We start from the raw sequence: 9,307 nt of genomic DNA on the forward strand, positions 1-9,307 counted from the left end.
TGGATTTGAGAAATAATTAAAGATTATCTATTATAAAGTAAATATTAAATTTTTACTACAACCTTGCCATAATTTCGCAATTACAAATTTATCTTTGTCGCCGAAATGAGAAAGGGAAACTTTTTTAGAACCAATTTTAATGTGGTGGGCAAAATATCTATCTTACCTTGGAAAACGGCCCTATGAAATACCACTTTGTGTAAAAATTACGCGTCACGTCACTACTGACCCAATTTTAAAAAAATATACCATACTCTGTCCAGTCTGATCCAACTTAAAGGATAGGATAGTTTATATCTCAACTATGATAAAAGTTAAAACAATTCATTAATAAACAAGTAAGGAAGGGCTAAGTTCGGATGTAACCGAACAATTTATACTCTCGTAAAGTCAAATGGTATACTCGTTTGAACTTTCTTTGTGGATTGATTGATATTTTCGGTAGGAGGTCAACTATAGGCACTGGGAACCACATATTTAGTACTTAGGGGCTCGAACAGTTTTGGTTCGATTTAGACAATTTTTGGTCACAAGATGGCATACTTTAAACGTATTATTCACGCAAAGTTTTACCCCGATATAATCATTGTTGCTTGATATGCATAGTGGATAGTGAAAGAATCAGACGGAATTGAAAATGGTGTTATATGGGAAATAGGCGTGGTTGTAGTCCGATTTCGCCCATCTTCGCACTATGACATAGAAATATGAAAAGAACGTTATGCGCCGAATTTGGTTGAAATCGGTTAAGCAGATACCAAGATATGGGTTTTCACCTAAAAGTGGGCGGTGCCACGCCCACTGTCTAATTTTGAACGCGGTTCCTATAGTCATCTCATACCATCCCAGAGATAAAATTTTATATCTCTGGCGTGTTTAGTGCTTGATTTATCGCGCTTTTAGTAGTTTTTAACAGTACCGTTATATGGGGAGTGGGCGGAATTGCCACCCGATTTCAACTATTTTCACACTGTAGGTAGAGGTTCTAAAAACATTTGCTTTCAGTGAATTTTGTTATTATAGCATTAGCGGTTTAGGAGATATGCACATTGAACCTATTAGGGGCGGGACCACGCCCACTTAAAAAAATTTAACTGCAGATGCCCCTCCCTAATGTGATCCTGTGTACCAAATAACAGTCTTGTATCTTATTGCAGAGCTTAGTTATGGCAATTTATTTGTTTTTGATTAATGGCGTTTTGTGGGCGTGGCAGTGGTCCGATTACGCCCATCTTCAATACCAACCGTCTCACGGTACCAAAAAACATGTCTACCAAGTTTCATAAAGATCAATTTTTACTCAAGTTAGAGGTTGCACGGACGGACGGACGGACAGACAGTCACCCGAATTTCAACTCGTCTCTTCATCCTGATCATTTATATATTATATATATAACCCTATATCTAACTCGATTAGTTTTAGGTGATACAAACAACCGTTAGATGAACAAAACTATTATACTCTGTAGCAACAGGTTGCGAGAGTATAAAATTATATGTATATAAAATATATATTAGGTCAAGTAAAACGTTCGTTCGGTTTTTATCTAAGAGATGGCGTTATTGTCCCTAGTACTAGTGTTACGTGTCGCCTCATGTCATACTATACGGCGCTGAAAACGTGTTTATTCGCGCTAAAAGTTTGTCTTTGACAGTTTTTCGATTGATTTACTCAGTTCGTTGTGAGCGCTCATCAAAGATGGACACCAACAAAGAGAAAATTCGCTATATTTTACAATTTTTCTTCGATCAAAGCGAAAAAGCAGCCAAAGCGGCTGAAAACATTAATTTAGTTTATTGTAAACGATACTGTAAACGAACGTGTAGCACAAAATTGATTTGCTAGGTTCCGTTCCGGTAATTTCGATGTCAAAGATGCACCACGCGTCGGGAGGCCTGTCGTCGAAAATTGCGATAAAATCATGGAAATAGTGGAAACAGACCGTCACGTGAGCACTTATTTAATTGCTGAGGAACTAAAGATAAGCCAGAAAACCGTTTGGAATCATTTGCATAACCTTGGATTCAAAAAGGAGCTCGAGGTTTGGGTGTCACACGAACTAACGCAAAAAACATGAATGACCGAATTTCCATCTGCAAATCGCTGCAGAATCCCAACAAAATCGACCCGTTTCTGAAGCGGATTGTGACTGGCGATGAAAAATGGGTCACTTATGACAACATCGAGTGCCAACGGTCGTGGTCAAAGCTCGGGGAAGCGGCCCAGATGGTGGCCAAGACCTGATTGCCGGCCAGGAAGGTTTTGCTGTGTGTTTGGTGGGATGGGCAAGGAATCATCTACTACGAGCTGCTCTCCTATGGCCAAACGCTCAATTCGGCCCTCTACTGTCAACAACTGGACCGCTTGAAGGCAGCACTCATCCAGAAGAGGCCATCTTTGATCAACAGAAGCCGAATTGTGTTCCATCAGTACAACGCCAGGACACACGTCTTTGGTGACTCGCCAGAAGCTCCTAGAGCTCGGATGCCCCCACCTTATAGTCCGGACCTTGCATCAAGTGATTACCATCTTTTCCTGTCCATGGCGAACGCGCTTAATGGTGAGAAGTTGGCCTCAAGAGAGGCCTGTGAAAATTGGCTCTCCGAGTTTTTTGGCAATAGGGACGCAGTCTTCTACGAGAGGGGTATAATGAAGTTGGCATCTCGTTGGCAACAAGTTTACGAACAAAACGGCGCATATTTGACTTAAATCGGACAAATGTACACAAAGTTATCATCTTTTGAAAAATCAATAAAAAACCGATGTGTTTAAAATTTAAGATAAACAAGCATATTATTCATAATTTTGAGTAAAATGCCAAACGACTGCGATAAACTTTTCGGTTGTGCTGGTAGAAAAAATTTTGATCATCAAAAAGATCACCGGCAATATTGTATTCACTTCGACTGGGAAGTTTAATGAAGAAACTGTTTTCCCTTGATTTAACTTTTGACGTATGTATAAATAATAAATAAATAAAAAATTAAATCTCTTAAATTCTTATACCGGCAATAACATTATCGTCTTAATTCGTAAGAAAAACTGTATTAAATAGTTTATGAAAATAGTATTAATGATTACTAAAAATACATTATTGTGAAAAATTTAGCTTAGTTGAAGTTAGTTTCGATGGAGTCGCATATGTGATTGACGATAATAAATATCATTTACATTGTTTACTGGGTATAATAATTTATAACGAGCCTTAAAATGCTTCTAAATATGTTCGAATACATGTATTACCCAAAATTTTTTTCGTTCAAAATTAAGAGAAATACTTACAAACTCTATGTCATGTAACGCTAAAAGTTTGGAATTATTTTGACACAAAGAAATAATATTGACCCTCGCATCTCAAACCATCGAATAAATATGAGAGTTTAAAACAATGAAAGTGAAAACAGGTAACAATAAAAAGGCAATTGTGGGCATGACGTCAAACTTTTCAAGAAGCTTTAAAAGTTAGGTAATTAAGAACAATCTTATCAAAATAGTAGGATAAGTCATTTACTTCAACAACTTCAATGTAATATAATCTCCTTTTTGGAGATCACATTTTAACTGATGAGAGAGAAAAAACTATCATCGTCAACTTATGGAATGCTGCTATTTTTACGGAAAAAAACTGTTTCCTTCATTATAAAATTGGTTAAACTTAAAATAATAAGCTAAGAAAATATTTGATATTATATTAATATTTCATAAAATAATTTTCAGAGCAAACTCGTTTTTAAATTTTTTTTCATGGTAAAAATCGCCAGTCAAACTGCTCGCGTCGTAAACAAACAGCTACCAAACACACAGTAATTGCCATATGGAGATCAAACTCCTCATGAACAGAAAAAAGGTAGTAACAATCTAAAAAAAAATGTATCGATTTGGAGTATATATGTACATACTTACGTTGTTGTCAAAAATGTACGATATAAAAACATCATCATCATCATCCAAAGCAACGATTTATGAAATATGGAAAATGCTATTGAAATTTACATGCTAAGCACCTTGAGGTATATGTGTTGTAAAACGCCGATAACCTTGTGAAGGTTAATCGAATAAATCCTAATCACATGGTCAATGGGTCAGAATGAATGGCTTACTTCGCAACTTTATTTTTATTGAGAATAAGTTCTCACACCCCTTATCTAATATTTATATCTGTCATACATATATATTTAATAAAACTTGTTGTGCACACCATAACAGATAACAGAAAGCGCAAACTAATTTAAATTGACACCTTTCAAACACACTTGCACACACACGTCATAAAGCTGGTGTGCTAATTTTCATACAACGGACACTTGTCGGCATCTTCTTGCATAGTAAGCAAGCGCATTTGCTATAATTTAATAAATTGGCAGCTTTCTCACTGCACTCAAATAATTTATGTGCTTACATTGTTTGAGCCGTTACAATGGAACTGTCAAAATAGCGCGCATCACAATATTTTTGATGGCATACACTTTCAGTTTGTTGCCTTTCATTCTGTTTGATTTATTGTTTTCTGAATTTTTTGCTTTAAACTGCAGTAGTGGACGCTCAAAGGCAAAATGATATTTGTAAGCTTTAATTCCGGGACATTTGCATGTCGAAAAGAAGTTTTCCGAAGTAGAAATGTTGTCCTGTTGTTCATAGCAACCTTTTCTTTGCCTGAAACAGTGAAGGTTAATCGTTTGTGTGATTGTGAGAGTTCGCGTGAAAGCGAAAGTTTCATATTAAGGAAATTACAGGCGATACATTCAATCTGGCGCCATACAAACTTTTCTCGGCAACAGCAAATAGAACACAAAAATTTGTTAACATACAGCTCAGATACCATGCCTATAGAGAGACCCAATGCACAAATTAAGTGGATAAAAGGTAGAATTTAAAATCAGCCAAGCATTCAGAAATAATTTTTAATTTCATTCTGATATTTTCACATTCATATGTATGTACAAAGCTAATAAGCAATTTACTTTTTCGTGGCATTTCCAACATCCATTACATCGCGATGCGCACAATCCCTTTATCATGCTTAACAAAATAAATTAAAAATTGAGTAAAGCAAATAAAATCCATATAACCCCATGGGAATCATTTATTCAAGATACTTAAGGCACTCGTAAAATCTCAATGTCTTTTATTTGCATGTAAAATATCTCTACATGTATTGTGGGATATAATATGTCAACAGTAAAATATTTTCCAATAATTATGCCCTGAACAGGGTATATTAAGTTACGAAGTTTATAACACCCAGAAAGAAACGTAGGATACCCTGTAAAATATGTAAAACTAATTAGCAACGCTGCTGTTGTTACCATTCATAAGTCAAAAAGTTGACTAGAATAATTTAAACTTTTAGAGAATAATTAACCTAAGAAATCATATTTTCGTCCATCCATCGTTTAGTGGACCGCGCGTATGTTTGGGGTCGATATGTTGCTGAAACAACCAAGTAAGTCATGTTTTCGGCGGAATATGGACCATTACCTCTCTCAGTATAGAAATATACTGGTGCTGGTCCACATGACCCTCAATTTTTGTTATAGGTCCAACACCCTTCCATATCTTTATTTTGTTTATTTGATATTTTTTTGATTCGCTCGTCATCTCTAGCGGTGGTTATACGAGGTCATTTCTTGCGTCGCACTTTTGCTGTGGTTTTGTGAAATTTAAAATACCGAACAACATTGAAAACCATACTTTTAGAGATCCTTAACGATCTCAAAATAGGACTTCCCATCGTTGCGTATATAAATATAAATGGCTCTAGTACTTTTGTCATAGGATTTGTTTCTGCCTATTTAAACCAAGCTAAATATGCGCTATACTTTAAAAATTTATTGTAATATGCATAAATTGAAGAAATTTACCAAAAATATTTGTAAATGTGGTTAAAAAAAAGTATTTAAACACTGCGTTGCTAATTACGTGACTGACTGCAATTTAAGCTTACCTAAGAAAAAAACTTCAGGTTTGTAAACTAAAGGGACTTTTTTAATAAATTTTGACAAACGACGTAAGGGAACCATTTTAAAATTTAAATCAAGCAAAAACGTTTATCAGATTAAAGAAATATTGGTGTTAGGACAAAAAGATTTCTTTGGTTGTTAATTAGTTGACCGTAGCTGTATGTATGTAAATGATCAGCATGACGAGCTGAGTCGATTTAGACATATTCGTCTGTTTGTATATACTAGTATTCTTGTATGGAAACTACTACTTTAGTTTTTTAGATATCGATCTGAAATTTTGCACACGCCCTTTTCTCTATAAGAAGCTGCTCATTTGTAGAAACTGCCGATAGTGAACTATTATAGCATATAGCTACCATACAGACTGAACGATCCAAATCCAGCCCTTGTATTTAAAACTTTTGCATTTGACGAGATATCTTCAGAAATTTGGTATGGATTATTGTTTAAGACAACGCTACAATATCCGAATAAATTGGTCACATCGGACCACTAAAGCATATAGCTGCCATACAAACTGACGGATCAAATTCTTGTATGGAAACTTTTGTATTTGTGAGAGGTAATATAGCTTCAGTGCAAACGTTTTTTTTTTTTTTAATTTTAAATATAATGGATGAGATCTGTCTACGTTATGTCAATTTTGCAGGCGTCTGTTGTTAATATTTGGAGCGATTTTTGCTGCGGTTGTTTACAAATTGCCTTGAATTTGAAACGCAACTTTTAAAGTGATTAAATTTTTAACTAATCTCGCTGAACTCGGAAAACTAGGCCAGTTTGCATTGTTGTACCAAAGAAAAATAATAATTGATTATACCAAAAATATGGTAGTGCTAAGATCTTACGGCTTGCATATTCCTTTGAAACTGAACTGGAACTTTAAAATAATACAAATTTTTTTAATATCACAATGTTCTTTTACAGAAACAACAGTGAAAGTATTAAGATGTTTACATTCGTACATGTATACACGTAAGTGTCAATGAATTTATATTTGAAAACTTTCAAAGTTGTGTAGGTCATAAGTTAGCCGCTGGAGGCCAGAAGCGTCGTTAAAAAGTTAACAGAACAAACGTCAAGAATACTTAGAAGAAGGTACTGGTACTATTTTAAGTACTGTACTTGTAAAAGTTTCAAAAATCGTTTGGCTGTAATTTAGGTAAAGTAGTCAAGCAATGCTGGTTAATTCAACACGAACTAAATATATTTTTATAAAAAATTTGAAAATGAAACAAGTACTCATATTGCATTTTTATGAAAAATTGGATAAAAAAGATGTATAGAGTTGTTTGTAAATACATATAATATATGGTATTGGTACAACGCAAGTTTTATATAAAACTTGCTAGTGTTTTTAGGTAAAAGCAAATGTTTGAACCATTGTCCGCACAGTTTAAAAACTCGACAGTCCAATTCGAATTTATTCAAGCTGTATGTATTAGAATAATTGATGCATAACAATCATAAATCAATAAAATATGCGAAGATATATGTTTTAAAATTTATATATTCTTACTTAATTTGCTTACTGAACACTTTGTGACATGCTCAGCCGCATCGGCAATATTCTTGGCGGCGTCGACTTTAACATCTTCAATTAAATTGCCGCACGGACAAGAAATCAAACAGAGTTCGAACTAACAAATTAATCATAAGCGGAAGATAAAGGTGTTTTTCCCCTTAAGCTTTCAATGGCAAACTAAACACAGGATAGACCGACTACTCATCAATTCGAACCATTAAGTATTATTGATTATAAAACTATTTTATATTATAAAAGCTAAATATGGTAAATAAACTCCTAGTTATATGCACAAACATTAGAGTGGCCCTTAAACGCAACACCCAGAAGGCAACTGCAAAGACCCCATAAAATATATGTATATGTATATACCTATATCATATATGACATACAAACTGAACGATCAAAATAAGGGTCCTGCATGAAAACTTTTTAATTTGAGATGGGTATTATAGCTTCGGTGCAATTGAAGATTTTTTCTTGTTTTTTATAATATTGTATGAACCACTATGCACAAAGATAAATGTACATTTGTCATCATTGGAAAGTCGTACAGTTCGAGAAAAAATGTAAATATCAACACAAATAATGCACACGCCCAAACAAACCTTACCAATAGTAAAAGTTAAATATAGTAAAGTGAAGAATAATGTTTGAACATACATTTGAAAGGTAAGAAGTTCCAAGGAAATAAAAAATTACACTTGCGTGTTTTATATTTACAGTTCTGGTGCCGTTACTGAACAAATTAAGCTAGCCGGTACTGGCCAACTAATCAGTCAACATCAGAAAGGACAATGAATTGATACAAAGGAGAGCTCGAACGCGTTTACTGCCCATCACAAGGCGGAGCAGTTAAAAGGTGTGCGTGCCGAGCAGACATTACGTCTGTGGGCACAAATGAAGAAGGAATGCAAATGAGTAAATCAGCGTGTGAAAATGTGCACATACATACATAAGTATATATTTAAATAGAAACGAAGGAAAACTTAAAGTACATACAAAAGGAATGTAAAAGAAGCTATGCGCTCATACTTATTTAAGCACGAACACATCTTGCTCATAACGGTAGTTGCGAAAAGTGACAATAAATCGCGCTTTGCCAGCAAAAAGTTTGGCCTTGAAGGAAAAGGGAAACAAGAAGAAGAAATGATTTACATGTTTGTCAGTACAGTAAAGCAAATTTAAAATAACAAGAAAGTTTTTTAATCTTAAAATACATTATTTTCTATGTATGTATATGCATAAATATATGAAATAATTATTTTCAAAGAAATCTGCACAATTCATTTGAGCCATTTCTTGGCTCGGCTTTCAGCATGTCACTTGACTTTGCTCGACAAATATAAGGCTTTATGAGCTGTTTTTGCACTCTTTCACTACACTCTTTCGAGCAAAATAAATTACCTTAGTTATCGAAGACCGATTGGACCTAACTAATTGTTGAGACCCCATTGATTATTATTAGAATATTTAGAAGAATATTAAACTTATGAGACATTTAGATTTTAAAGTACTTTAATTGGGAAAAAAGCGCACAATATACATATGTATGTTATCTAACAAAGTATTTTAAAAAAATAAAACATGCAGTATTTTAGATTTTCTCAATTCCAAATAAACAATAATTAGAATTTCTATTGAATGTTTTGCTGTAAATAAAATCAAACGAATTTCATACACATAAAACACTGGGAAATGTTAAAATGTACACCACGAAACTTTTTGCAATAACAATGCAATCCACAAGACTAACTGATAAATGTCTGTGGAAACGAAGAAACATTTCGACTGATCTAGTATAGACAAAACAAAGTTGCA

Source organism: Bactrocera oleae, chromosome 6 (assembly GCF_042242935.1).
Source record: "Bactrocera oleae isolate idBacOlea1 chromosome 6, idBacOlea1, whole genome shotgun sequence".
Taxonomy (NCBI): domain Eukaryota; kingdom Metazoa; phylum Arthropoda; class Insecta; order Diptera; family Tephritidae; genus Bactrocera; species Bactrocera oleae.